The sequence below is a fragment of the Phasianus colchicus genome, chromosome Z (assembly GCF_987193195.1).
Source record: "Phasianus colchicus chromosome Z, bPhaCol1.hap1.1, whole genome shotgun sequence".
Lineage (NCBI taxonomy): Eukaryota > Metazoa > Chordata > Aves > Galliformes > Phasianidae > Phasianus > Phasianus colchicus.
The window spans coordinates 33108834-33123673 of NC_143476.1; the positions used below are offsets into that span (position 1 = coordinate 33108834).

At 37.3% G+C, this 14840-nt stretch overlaps 1 protein-coding gene across 4 annotated transcripts in view; it reads right to left on the reverse strand.

Annotated features, from left to right (window-relative positions):
- XRCC4 (X-ray repair cross complementing 4) overlaps window positions 1-14840 on the reverse strand; it is a 174110-nt gene that overhangs the window by 158697 nt on the left and 573 nt on the right. The window lies entirely within an intron of this gene.

Genomic DNA, 14840 nt, shown 5'->3' on the forward strand with positions numbered 1-14840 from the left:
GGGTGGGTGGCAACTACAAACAATTCTATCTAGGTTTCCATCCATAATGTAGCACTAGGTAACCAGGAAGAAACCAACCTGGGAGAGTAAGTTGATGCTCGGCTGAACATGAGCCAGTAGTGTGCCCAGGTGGGCAAGAAGGCCAATGGTATCCTGGCTTGCATCAGGAATGGTGTTGCCAGCAGGAGCAAGGTGGCCATCGTCCCTCTGTACTCTGCTTTGGCGAGGCCACACCTCAAGTACTGTGTTCAGTTTTGGGCCCCTCACTACATGAAAGACATTGAAGCCCTAGAGTACGACCAGGGAAGGTCAACAAAACTGGTGAGGGGCCTGGAGCACAGACCTTGTGGGGAGTGGTTGAGGGAGATGGGATTGTTCAGACTGGAGAAGAGGAGGCACGGGGGAGGCCTTATTATTCTCAACAAGTATCTGAAGGGAGGCTGTGGAGAGAAGGGGTTAGTCTCTACTCCCACGTAATGAGCAAAATGACTAGAGGGAATGGCCTCAAGTTGCACCAAAGACGACACATTGGACATTAGGAAAAACTTCTTTGAAAGTAGTCAGACACTGCAATGGCCGCTCAGGGAAGCGATGGAGTCACCATCCCTGGAGGTGCTCGAGAAATACAGGTCTTGTACTGAAGAACATGGTTTAGTGGGAAATATTGGTGATAGGTGGACACTTGGACTGGATGATCTTTGGAAATCTTTTCCAACCTCGGCAATTCTGTGATTCCATGATCAGCACCAGTTCAGGTTCCAAAGGAACCTTGTTCCTCAAGAAGGAGCAGTAGTGAGCTCTTTGCTTACGTATATTGAGAGATAGATCTAGATATCACTGGCTTCCCAAGAAGTGAATTCAGGAGAAGTTTTAACTGCAGTTGCCCACACTGTCTGATCTTTACACAACTATGCTTAAAAAATGCCTTTCCCTTGAATTCCAGGCACTGTCTGGACAAAAGCAGCAAAATACATGAATATAAGACTTGTGTTTCAAGCACAAGGCTGTATTAACAGCTAAACAAGAACCGCATTGTCAATAACATAAATTAACTACTTCGGATGGCCAATTAAACCACAATACTGATCAACTTAGACTAACAAATTGCATTTCTAAACAATAAAAGGAACATCACATAAAGAGTCTGCTGTGAGTGCCAGACTGAACTATGGCTGGAACAAGTCACTAGGTACTTCTAGCATTCCTGATTATACATAACATTTTCCATCACAAACTAGCAAAGAGCTAACTTTATTTCAGCTTAAAACTTAAGGTTAATGCTGCTTAGAATGTTTTTGGAAAGAGCTTATGATTCAAAACCCATGGTAGGAGGAGGAGATAAATCATCAACATATAACAAGGCATAAACTCTATTTAACAACAGTATAAGAGACAGCTATTATTTATATCCATAGACTACCACTGTTTATACTATAACAGATGCCATACTCCGAGTTTCTATTCACTGAAGGAGTACCGGAGACTAAAGTGTAATGTAAAAATCATATTGAAAAATTAGCTTAAGTCCTCCACAAGAATATTTTATTTCTATCACCAATTAATGGTGGTCATTTCTACAACTCTAAAGTATGCCTATGCAACAGTAAACAGTAACAGCAAATGAAATATTTAGAGGAATAAGGCCTTGTAAATTACTATATATGGAACTGAAGTCCTTTTAAAGATTTGTAGAGCACCAATGGCCTGACCAATGGGTCAATAAAAGTACATGGCACGAAGCACAAATAATGTGTATAGTATGTTTAAGAATATAGATATACATTTTCCTTTGCCTGCTGGACTACCTTCCTCTTTTAGCTTGTTCTGGAACATTACAGAGTCTTTTACAAAATATTTTGATAAGTCATTCTCCAAAAGACTAGTAAAAAGGCTTTAATTGTTCCTTTTTAATTAAAGGCTGTAAAACAGTTGCATGCAACCCAAAGAGACAGCTCAGGACTCAATAATGCAAATATATATAGTTTAACAGGGAATTTTTCTTTGTTGCATTTGATTCTCATCACAAAGCAGAGCTGCATTCACTGAAAACAACCTCCACAAGAGGCTTTCTTTTTAACGTAGGCTGTTTATAACAGAAAGTAAAGAGCTGGTCTTCTATTTGTGTGATGATAAAGAGGATGAAGCATCAGTCCTCACTGATAAAAAGCAATGCAAAGAACTGCACACTAAAAATAATTTATTTATTATTTTGCAAGATACACTAACAAGGTCCCCAAAGCCTGAGATGAAAATTGCATGAACTCATAATACTGTACATTCTGTACATTCATCTTTACATGCTAGTATTAAGTGTAAGCAATGCGCAACAGCAGAAAATAAAGATTTTTGTATCATTCTTAAGAGGTCTGTTTCCAGAGTAAGTGATGAGCACATCAGCAGAAATGAGAAAGCTTTCATATGATTTGTCTACCTGTGGTAAAACAGTACTTAAATAAAAAATGAAGAGATCTGGCAGGAAGAATGTTCAGTATTTCATAACAAAATGAAAGATAGGGTTGACAAGCTTTTCCACATTTTGCTGTGCATCTTGGAAAAACTTCACAAGTCAGCTTGGGGGATGGGACCCAATGATCTCTTAAGGTCCTTCTGTGTGCAAGATAATCTGTAAGATAAAACAAAAACAGTACCCCTTTCATCCCAGCTTTTATCTCCCCCATTGTGCCCACCGACTTTCTGAGATGAGTACTATCTATGTTACAGAATTATAAAATTGAGTTGCAAAGGACCTTTATAGGCCATCTAGTTCATCTCATCTGAAATGAACAGGGATACCTACTACTACATTAGGTGCTAAGAGACGTGTCCAATCTGGCTTTTCATGTCTCCATGGCAGAGGCATCCCCACCTCTCTCAGCATCCTCTGCCAGTACCTCCCTACTCTTATCATTAAAGAGAACTTTTTTCTTATATCCAATTTAAATGCTTAGAAGCTGTCCTGCAAAGTAGAGTCTTGCATGTGATCTCTAGTGTGTCCTTAGTTTTGCTTATCATCTCTAGCCACTTGACTGTCAAAAGCAAAAGCTGAAGAATCTCTTGGTTGTATATATCTTGGCTACTACATAATCCTCTCCAAAAGAAGCAAGCTTTTCCAATCCTTCCAATTATATATTGGAAGGATATAGAAACATCATTGCAAACAAAAATACCTTACCTCACTTTAACAAAAATCTTCCCGAAATATCCCAACACAACTCCTCCACAATTTTTTGTACAGTTGAGTAAACTGATAAACAACAAACAGCAATAAATAAATAAATAAATAGTAGCACAGGTTTATCTAGTGCTCTAGCAACAAAGAATTCCCACTCGTAGGGGGAAAAAAGAAAAAAGAAAAACAGGAAATCAAAGCTTTTTCTTATTCATTCACTGTAAGGTAAGAGCATGTATCTCTTCCATTCTAAAGGCAAAACTCAATAACAAGCTTGCAGCACTGTATTACTGAAATAAATATTTCAGCAGGAAGAAGTGAGAAATCCTACTTGAATCTCTGAAGTTAGCTACATGTTTACAGGATTCACAAGTCACTTTGTTCAGCACTTTGAAATATGGAGTGATACATCTCTTTTAAAGAATGTTAGTAAATTAAAACACCCCTTTCATAACTAACACATTTCAATTCACCTGTTTTTCCCCCTCTATTCTCTCACCACCCGTCAGCCTTCAGTAATGTCAAGAATAGGTGACTCTTCAGAGATCAAGCACTTCTTTGTTAAGAGGAATCATGCAGTGGATGGAGCTTCTGCCTCAAGGCATCCTTAGGTGGAAGAACACTGTGTGCTGTCTAAGTCTGAGGAATACATGAAGAGCAGACTTGCTGAAGCAGATTATCCTGCTGCCTATCCACAAATTAATACACACACAGAGACACAAACACAGACACACACACAAAAAAACCTACAAAGAAAAACCTACCTTGTAAATATTTGAGGTTGGCTGCCAATGAGTGCTATTTCTCAAGGAATGAAGAAGCTTTGTAAATCTACACTTGTTCTACCATTTCCACAGATGTCACATGCATACAAACAACCATAGGATCAAAGATGAAACAGATGAAGTTTTCCATTATTACTGACATTATCATCACCAAACCCTAAATTATTTCTACAGCCTACATTTAAAACTATAATATTTTCAAGCTGTTATCTAGATATGCTTCAGAAGACCAGTTATTCATTATGATAATTCATATTTATAACCACCACACATGCAAATTCTGGGCAACATCCCACATGTGTTTGTCTCAGAATTTACCTTTATACATTCAAAAGCAATCCCATTAGAAATATTACTAGAGATTTTTTTTTAAAGGAATGCTGAAGTATTCCTTTGTTTTAACTACTGTCTCAACAGATGTGTTAGTGCTACACCAACAGGTGAAGAATAAGCACACAACAAAACAAATCACAGCTCTTTTAAGTTCACTGGGTCAAGCACCTGGTCATAATACAGTGGATGAGTTGACAAAGGAGTCTGAGAAATACATGCCAGTGTGGGACTTGAGTTTCCAGAAAACTAGTCACACAGGCTTGGATATGATGCTACTGTTTTTCATATTTTACAAACACCTCTAATGAGTGTACATGAAAGACAGTCAGAAATATAAGGAAGAATGAGGGAGCAATGAAACTCTAAGAACTAGTTCTACTTCGGTATTTCTTGAAGAAAAGTTAGCAACACAGGCAGGAATCATATTAGTGATCAAAACAGTTGAAGTGGTCACCTGAATTTTCATACTATTCCTGTTTAGCAGAAAGCCAGTTGCTACTGGGCTTTCTAAAAAAAATCATTGAAAAAAACAGACTATTATTATAGCTATCCATCAATTTAAATTACTGAACTCAGACCCTCATTGTACAAGTCTAAAAAGCATCTAGCAGTCAATTAGAATGGAGAAGTAAGTACCTTGGAGGGCCTTTGAAGGTTTAGTAACTTAGGTGCCTTCCATTTACTGTCTTCATAAAATGAGAGCAATCAATACCTCTTTCCTCCCTTGACTGCTTATAAAGAAAAGCTGCAGAGAAACTGATTGATTAGGACTATAAGAAAGCCAGTATTTTTCTCCTTAAGGGCACAGCAGGTCATACACTACATATCAACACCTCACCAAGTCAGAGCCAAGCATCTGAGACAAACTTGCAGGTGGGAACAGTGGAGCTGCACCCTAAATTTGTAAATCAGAGGTTTTATTGAGGCTGTTGAACAGTTGAGGATTGAGCTGTTTATCTTTAGGACTTTGTCCCTTTAGTTTTTGGCTTCTAATGATCTATATTAGGCAATGTTTCTTTCTAAGGAGAAATCAGCTGTTGGCTGGTTTGCAATTGACTGGAGCCTACTCCCTGAACAAACAGTGTACACAGTTGCTTCTGAATAAACAAGACACTTTTAAAATTGGTTTACAAAGAATTTTATATGTTGTTTTGGATAGCACTGGGCATAGACTAAAAGCCAAATCTTTTAGACAGCTCCAACACAGCATCATTGATGATGTTTTGAACTTCAGCACTATTTTTTGTCCATGAAGACTAATGGCTTTTCTCCAAATTGCTTTAGCTGCAGGTGTTTCAAACTTTAGCAGTTATGCATGGAAGTCTACTTACAGATCAGAAAGAGCTTCTATAGCTTGCCAATGGAGCAATTAGCTTAAGTGCTTTCTTGTTGAGAATAATAGGATACTATCTACAGTGACTTCAGAATGGAAAACTAGTATAAACACCAAGCTGTCAGTAAAGTCTGTAATTCTGCCATTGGCTGGACCACAAAAAATCTGAATTGAAAATAAAATTAGAAGAACATGCATAGTTAACCTAGTAACAGAACAGGTACTATTCACGTGACAACAGGTGTATTTATAAATGGATTGAGATTTAAGATAGTCAAAAATATCTCAATGTATTTTAAAGATTAAAACCAGCTATTAACACATTGCCAAGCAGACGACAATTAGAGAGTGCTTATATTTATGAATATTTCTGAGATTCATTGCATACAAGTTTGTTTTCTCTCATGTTAATTTAAAATTCCATCAACTCCAATCTTCAAGAGAAAAAGCATTAAATTATCTGACATGAACTTCAAAGATGACTCCATTAATATTAGGTGGACAGTAGATCAGATAAGGACTTACTCTTTTTTCTTTCCAGAAAATGTCTGGCTAAAAAAGTATGAAGATAAGAACACAGCATCCTTCCTTCCTATTACCTCCCGCAATGAGCCTCCCATTCTCTGGGCTGCAATATTTGTTTGACGATAAAGAAATGTTTAATAATAAATCTTCAGCTGAATATCAAACATACATTTGAAGACCAAAGAAAATAAAAAATTTTGAAGAGCTCTAATTCTAATGAACCAAGAGCTAACAGGTTCTTATATGTAACCTAAAATGTATCTAGCTGTTCCCTTGATTGAGAAGTTGTTCCCTTGTTACACAAGGTTCACAATTCTGTTTTCTCTCTTGAAGACAAAAAATAAAAAAATGGCACTGGATATAAAGAAGCAACTGAATGACTTTATAATCAGTCGTTGGTCCTCAAGGACTTAGCTGCAGAAGTAAGGCTCACGTGGTTAGCATTTGCACTCCTTCTTTCCCACTGTTCTGTGCCTGCCACAAAAGTATTGGAAACATGCACATATTTTTTGTGTAATTGTTTAAAAAAAAAAAAAAAGCAGTTCTTTCAGTTCTTTAGTTTGTCAGACTCCGTGGGCCAATAGGATACACAGGATTTGCCACAGAAGATCTGGAATTTATGATAAGGAACAACACTTGTCAGACTTATTTACTACAGTCACCAGCTGAAAAATGAAGAGAAACAGAAGGAAGCAGATAGTCAACAACCTTTATAGTAGGAATCTTACTAACAAGCTTTGATCTCAACTGTAGCCTGGAGACAAAGCCCACCCTGGTGTCTTTCATCTCCTTGAAGTCTGGAGCATAACACACCACCAGCTCCAGGCTTCCAGACTTGCCAATCTTACTTGTAAGCACCTATATTAGGAGACAGTTTACACCAAAAGGTTAAAAAACGGGAGGAAAAAAAAAAAAAAAAAAAAAAGTCCTTAATATTTTAAAATAAATATTCAAGAGGGAAATTATACCAGTATGTACTAGCAAAAAAAAAGAATAACTTAATAGATTCTGAAAAAGGACAAACCTTTCCTACTCACATCTCTCCGGGAGCTCTTCCCAGCCTTAACAGTTCGATTTGTTCACCATCAAATTTCAACCTTCCCAAATCCATGTGTGAAAAAAAATCTGAGATTTCTATAGATACAGCAGCGTACACTGACTGGATGTTACCAAGACATAAGAAAATAAAATGGTATCTCACAATTGAAATCTTTTTTCACTGAGTACTAAGTACTTTGTTAAAAAATCACTGAACAGCACATACAGAACTGAGCAAGGATCAAAGAATAAGACCAGATGGGACAGAGAGCCAGCAGGCATGCCTGAGAGATTCAGACCAGGTTCTCTACTTCTGTTGCCTTTGGGAGATGAAACTTAAACAAATATTTCATGACTTCTATACGGCAGCATGTCTGCCTGGCTTTCAAAAGTCCTACTATAGCCAGGGGTGGCATGAAGCCAAACCTATTTTGCCATCCCTATTTTGTAGTAACTTAGTATTATCCATTCAAGAAAAGTGAAGCTGAAGGAAAAAGAAAGGGGGAGAAAAAAAAAAAAAAAAAAAAAAAGCTTGTTTTAATTGCTGTTTGCCTATCCAAAAGTACTCAGATACATGTGTCTTTTTGATGTATGTTTGGATAACATGGTAGACTGGTTGAGATATCATCTGTTTTCCAAAACACTGCCTTCTCTGGGATCAAGAATTATCAAGATATTCAACACAGAAAACAAATATCTCCTACAGACTTCCTTTGTTTTCTGTTCTTTAGTCTCTTTCTGTACTTTTATTATAATCTCACTCAGTCTGACATATTTCTGTAAATGCTTGGCTTAGTACCACTGAGCAATGGACTTCACTGGATGGTTTTACTTATTACTTTAAGTAAAACAAATTCAGTGCTATTGAATCTATATCTGATCTACTGGCAAGAGTAACAAATCTGCATATAGGATAAATGGAAAAAAAAAAGTAGCAACAGCTAGGAAAGGACACCTACACTTTTGTATTTGAGAGAGACTTCTGAAGAGTTTTTAAAAATTAAGCCAGTAACCTGGAAACACAAGTTGCACCAGATGTAACCACTTGAGTGGGGTTTAAAAAGCAGGTATAAATAAGAAGGCTACTCTCCTCCCACTTCTACACTCAAGACTTTTCAAAGAGATGGATTATTTTAATTTCACGTTCCTGTCAAATTAGTACTAAAAAATAGTCCTGGACTCTAAATTGCTTTAGCTTGCTAAACACTTTCCTAAGGCATTCTCTTTGAAGAAAATTCCTCCTTTACTCTGTATTCACCTAACAGAAGTTTTATTATGTTTTTCTTCCCATTTTCTATTTTTCAGCTAGAATAAGAAACATTGATCTCCATGAAAACAGAAAGCTCACACTACTTCAATTTATTAATTTAAACATTATAACTCATTGTGCTTTGTATGGCTCCCACATAAAAATAATTCAGAAGACATTTTCAGTGAACTTTCAGTGCACTTAAAACTTCAATTTTGCAGCTCCTTATTCAGATAAAGTAATCATGCCTTGAAAACAAATGTCTTTTGAGTCAGATTAGGTTGAGCAATCAGAGGTAAAGCTGAAGCAAAGAGGCATCAACCCATAGTGAACATCGATTTCAACATTTTCCACAGATGGGCACAAGTTCAGCTTTGGTTCTATAATCTGCCTTGAATGCCAAGACATGAGATTCAACACAGTAATGTGACATCGTGCCCTACAATACAGAGCTTTCAAAAGAGGTTAAAAAAATTTAAAAAAAATATCTCAGCTCTACTAGCAAGTGTTCTGTCCACAATATAAGAGCTTCAAAACAGTAATACTTCTGTTAGGTCTTCTGAATAACAATATAAAGTTTTTTTTATTAGTGTCATGGTTTTATGATTTTTGTTATCGGTATTCCAAATCATAACATCAAGTAGTGCTCTGGGAGTTAAAGAGTTAATGCCCCAGTTCCATGCATCATTACTATTTCTGGGTACCTGATTCTCAGAAGAGAAGAACTACATCTCCCAGAAGACTTTCACTGTTCCTTTTCTGTTTTCTATTTGGAGAGAGAAAGATAAAACTGCTGGCAGGTCACAAGTCAGTCCCCCTTCTTTTACTGCTCATCTCTGCGGTCTGTGCTCCCTAGCTGTCTCACCTTCAACACTAGAGTAAGGCCTTTGGTTTTGGACTCTTTCTCTCTCTCATATTATTTGTTTTATTAACTTCAGTGCAATATAATAAAATGTAATTGGAATCATCTTGCATTCCACTATCATATTTAGCAAATTAGTTTTCTCCCTTAGCACATTGCCACTGTATTGTTTTTAGGCTCATCTCCCCACCTTGTACCTTTTCCTTCTTCTTCCTCCTCTCCCAGGGAATGGGACGGTGGGACCCGCCACCCCAATAGTCACAGAACCAGGCCAAACCAGCCCATAAAACATTGACATCAACATAGATATCAACTCATTGATTATCTTAGTAGTTTTCTTAATGCTTTTGCATGGCAAGCTTTTTTTTTTTTTTTTTTTTTTTTTTTTCTTACCATGGGTCAGGCAAAATAAAAAAGAAAAAGCAATCAAAAAATGAAACCTTACCTAAGGCATTCAGTGTCAGGTAGGGAATCAACCTGAGGAAGCATGCTTTTCAATGTTAGTTTCCCTCACAGATACTAAGGAATGCTAGCTTGAGCTATAGTAAAATTTGCAGTCTAATATGAGGACACAGCAGGGGCATACCACTAGAAAAATGCTACTGAGACTTGAACTTAGAGGGCAGTTAGGTACTCAATAAGAAAACATAGCACAGAAGAATTTTGATATTTCACCAGTTAAACACAGTTTTGAAATCTTAAGAATGTACATTACTACACAAAAAATATAAGGAGCATGAGCAGGTAATTGCATTCCAGCAATTGCATTCCCACATTATATCATTTTTATGGAATTATGATAAAAATTATCAGAGAAGAAAACAAACAAAAAAAAAGCAGATAATTTTAAAAATAACTTAAAAAATACACTTCTCTGCATGCTGGGTCACATTTCACCTTCATGGTGTTGGGCTTTCCGTTTCTCAGCCACAAAAGTTAGCAAAACCACTAGGACACATCATCACCCTAACTCACAGGTGTCCAAACATTTGGCTTGCGTGGGCCACACTAAGTGAAGAGGATTTGTCTTGGGCTGCGCATACAGAAGTTACTTTGAAAGTAATGCCCCCTTTTTTGTTTAATGGGATATTGGTGGGAAGGTTCAACCTCTACTGTTATACCACCAACATCTGCCTCTAATGTCTTAGACCAACATCATAGAATAAGAGACATCATTTTCTGAGCAGCCCACGTAAAATATGCAATATCATTAACATAAAATAATCCTGATTTTTAATGTTTTTATTAAAACATTAAAAAAAAAAAAAAAAAGAACAACAACAAAACGATAAGACTAGTTGGAAATTTGACCTTGTCTTCGTGAGAAAAATGCATCATCCTTGTTCAATGGCAGTGGTTGCAATCCTTAGTGAGATCTCAAGGTCTTCATCAGATTTTTTAATGACATTTTACTATTCATGTGCTTCATCCTTGAGAACAGTTGTTCACAACCGTGCATACTGCCAAAAAGCTATAACATGATAAAGTGTGGTTGTGAGGGAAGAATATTTCTCTCTGATAAGAGAGGGCTTATAGAAGTGCAGAAAAGAGACACGATCTGATTTTTGAGTTAAATATCTGATTGCTACTCTACATATTCTCCTTGAAAACTTGCAGGTCAGACAAGTAGTAACTAAAAATGATGTCATAAATATTAATTAATTTTTTTTTGAGACCCATGTTCTGGTTTCAGTCAACACAACATCAATAGCACACCAATGTTTGGTTGTTGTGAGCTCTGGGGACGATGCAGGGAAGAGCCGCTGCCTTTATAGCACAGAGTCATGACCAGCAACCTGGCCAAGGGTTGGAGTGGCTGCCCTAAATGAAACAGTGAACAAATACATTGAGTCTAAGCTAACTTACATACACAAGCATAGAAAAACTCGACCCTCTGTGCAGCAGAGCTAAATCTTGACAGTTGCAACAGCTTCAGAACAGCTTTAGATATAGTATCCACACTATTTTTTCTCTACTTTAAAAGTTGCTTATTTTGCATTGTCAACTATGAAAATCATAATATGAATAAATACAAATTTAGAGCACACCCTAAAAGGTTCCTTCAAGAAGAGAAATAAGTATTTATTTATAGCATAGTCAAGGTTAATAAAACAAACTTCCTGAGACGGGACAAGATCCAAGAAATAATGTAAATTGCAACGCGCCATTTTCACCTATGTACTTCCCTGATCAGGACAGGAAAACAAACAAACAACAAACTGTCTAATATTGCCTGCAAGAAGCTAAGGCAGGTAAGCAATGCGATATCTGCTACACACAAACGCTAGTCCCTTGTCTCTTATATTCAAAAATAATTATCCTCCATGATCTTGAAGCCTACCTTTCACAGAAATTAACGTCTGTTCAGTTTATGTAATCACAGAATCACAGAATTGCCAGGGTTGGAAGGGACCTCAAGGATCATGAATCTCCAACCCCCCTGCCACACGCAGGGCCACCAACCACTCCACCTAATGCTAGACCAGACTGCCCAGGGCCCCATCCAATCTGGCCTTGAACACCTCCAGGGACGGGGCCTACAGCCACTGTCTGCTGTACTCTTAACATCAGGTTTCACAGGTGGCGAAATTTTATATAAGCCCACACAATACAGTTTGCTGCCTCCAACCACTATCTAAGCTTCTGTCGCTAGCTCAGTCAAGACAAACCTCTCCTGAAGTTTTTGTGAAGTTTCTACCATAAGCCTGACACAGCTGACTGCATTTGGAAAGCCCCATGGTCCCTATTTCCTTTCCGGCTACTGTGCTGAGATGGGTAGCATCTAAGATCCTTTTGTAGACCTGTAAACAAACAATTCCTTTCATAATCATTTGACTCATCTTTAAAAACAAATGCAGCCTGTGATAGGATGTACAGCCTCACTCTTCTTCTAATTGCATTAATTTTTCCACCCCAAAATAGCAAGTAATATGTCTGATGTCTAGATCAAGAACACAAAAGTTTTCAGTCTTTACACTCTTAAAATCACATAGGATCAGTATCCTTTTTCACTTATTCTACAGTCTCTGCTCTGTCTGCTCTGTTAGAACACAACCCTTCCTACAAGGCCAGCCTCAAAACTCACCCAGACGTCTGCAGCTAAGGTGTAGAACTGTTTCTGTTACTCCAGTGACTTTCCAAACTCTGTAAGTTTGGTGGTACTTAATGAAATAATCTTTCATGTGATTACTAGTATGTCTCAGAAGAATAACACCAGAGGCTCCTAGGCACACACATAATAAAAATATTTTTTCAACTTGGAAAATTTCCTGTAAGATTTGCCAGTTACATTTATCAGCTTTGTCTGGGCTAGATTAGCAAACAACAGTAATTTGTTTAGTGGTTCTCTTTTTAATTTTACCTTAGCTTGTGCCAACATGATATCATATATCCTTCAGTAACTCTTACATACTTTTTGTTGCAAAAAGGCTCACTTTCTGGACCATTTGGCGAAGAAATAGTACTCTACAGTAACTTTCTAGATGTCAAAAAACTTCATTTTTCAGTGAAACTAGTCCAGTTCAAAATTAAAATGTGCATATACATTATTTTACACTTTCCCTGTAATAAGGGCAAGCACTACAAATTGTTCTGCCAAACAAAACAGTGAAGAAATCGCAGCTGTATCCTATTAACCTTAATGACAAATTAACGTTTGATATATTGAAAACTTCACCCTAAATTCCTCACAATTCCTCCTACTTCTCAAGAGCACATGGCACTTTATTTGAAACTCCTGTGCTACAATCTAACATTTAAACTCATAGGAAACAAGCCACAAGGATCAAAATTTCTCATCTGTTAGTGGCACCAAAAAATATCTGCCTAACTACTCAATTTTCATAGACGGTATCAACCTTTCTATCTCAGACACTTGTAGTTGGCTTTCCATGAAAGTATCTTGATGAAGAGAAAAAAATACAAGGAAAACTGGAATATTTCCATTCAAAATTATATTTATTTCAATCAGTACCCTCTATGTACCATAGCATTATCCCAAAGAACACTGTTATGCTTGACGTGCTATCTTTCAAATAACAGCAAGGTCCCACAGGATGATAATGAATATCAAATAGCATTTTTCTCCAAAAGAGCAAAATATTCTGCTGAAAGCATTCTACAACAGCACATAATCAGTGAAAATTCTATTCCAAATAGAAGTGATGGGACCTTCATTCAAAAATAAAATAGCTCAGGTAAACAAAAAGTGTTTTATTTAAAAGACCTGCAATGGAGCAGTAAGCAAGCTTATTATAAGCTATCACAGTAGATAACATTATATTAAAAAACAAACAAACGAAAAAAAACAACATAAAAAAAGAACTACCATAAAGAGCACACCCACAAACAGAATTACAGAGCTAGAGAAAGTTAGGTGACCACATGGAAGCAGGCCTGACTATACCATAAGTAAAAACTAAGCACTGCAGTTTCCTCTATAGAGGCATATGCAATGTTTCCATTTCAGTAACTAATTCACACTGAGGAACCAGAAGTGCAACAAAACAGGAAAACCAAACCTGTTTTCTTTTTCCAGCACAGAGACACAAAAGTTCAAAAGTATTACTGTTCCTAAAATTTAGAATCTTGGTAGTCAGTAGAGGCTTAACTGCTCATTGCTTACCTGTAACCACTTTAACTGAATTCTAACTAAAGTAAATGTGAAAAATCAAACACACTAATATCAGGTTACACTAGATAGTCAGGCCGCTTTTAGAACGTTCTGCATATTAACAAGTTTGCCTAGAGCGGTGGTGAAAAACATCCCTGGAGATGCTCAAGACAAGGCTGAGCCATCTCTGAGCACCCTGATCTAGCTGTAAAGTCACTGCTCAGTGCAGAGCATTTGGACTAGATAACCTTTAAAAGTCCCTTCCAACTCCAAAGACTTTATACTTCTGCAACTCAAAATTGCAGTTATCTAAGCTGCTACTGCAAGTCAACTTGTTCTTCCACTGCCTATGTTTCTTTCAGTTGGTTTCAAGAATTTTAATGGAATAAAACCATGATTCCATTACAAAAGCATACTCTGTACAAATGACCCCGTTATCTTGCAGCATCCCACAGCAACTACATAAAATCATAGGTGTTGGGTGGGACCTTTGGAGATCATCCAGTCCAACCCTCCTGCTAAAGCTGCTTCCCTAGAATAGCCACAAGATCATTCATAAACATTCAGAAATCGGTTGTGACAGCAACACGTCACTGCACACACAGAACAGCCACAGCAAGGTTCTTCCACACAACTTGTCACAACACATGTAGCCTTGGCTTTACTGAAGTCCCTGACAGGCCCAAATGTAAACCTCCAAAGAAAATTAAAATAAAAATGAAGGAACAAAGCAACCATAACCAACCAACGAGGAGCAGGGGAAAAAAAATCCCAGGCTTGGTTTAAACTGAAAATGCTGCATGATTTTCACAGTGAGCCAAAACAAGGTCTGCTGCTTCTGAATGGTGTGATTGGCAGGGTCTAAGCTTTCAAAGTCAGCTTTACCAAATATGTAAAATCACTACATATTTTTAACAGCTTCCCTTACAGACAA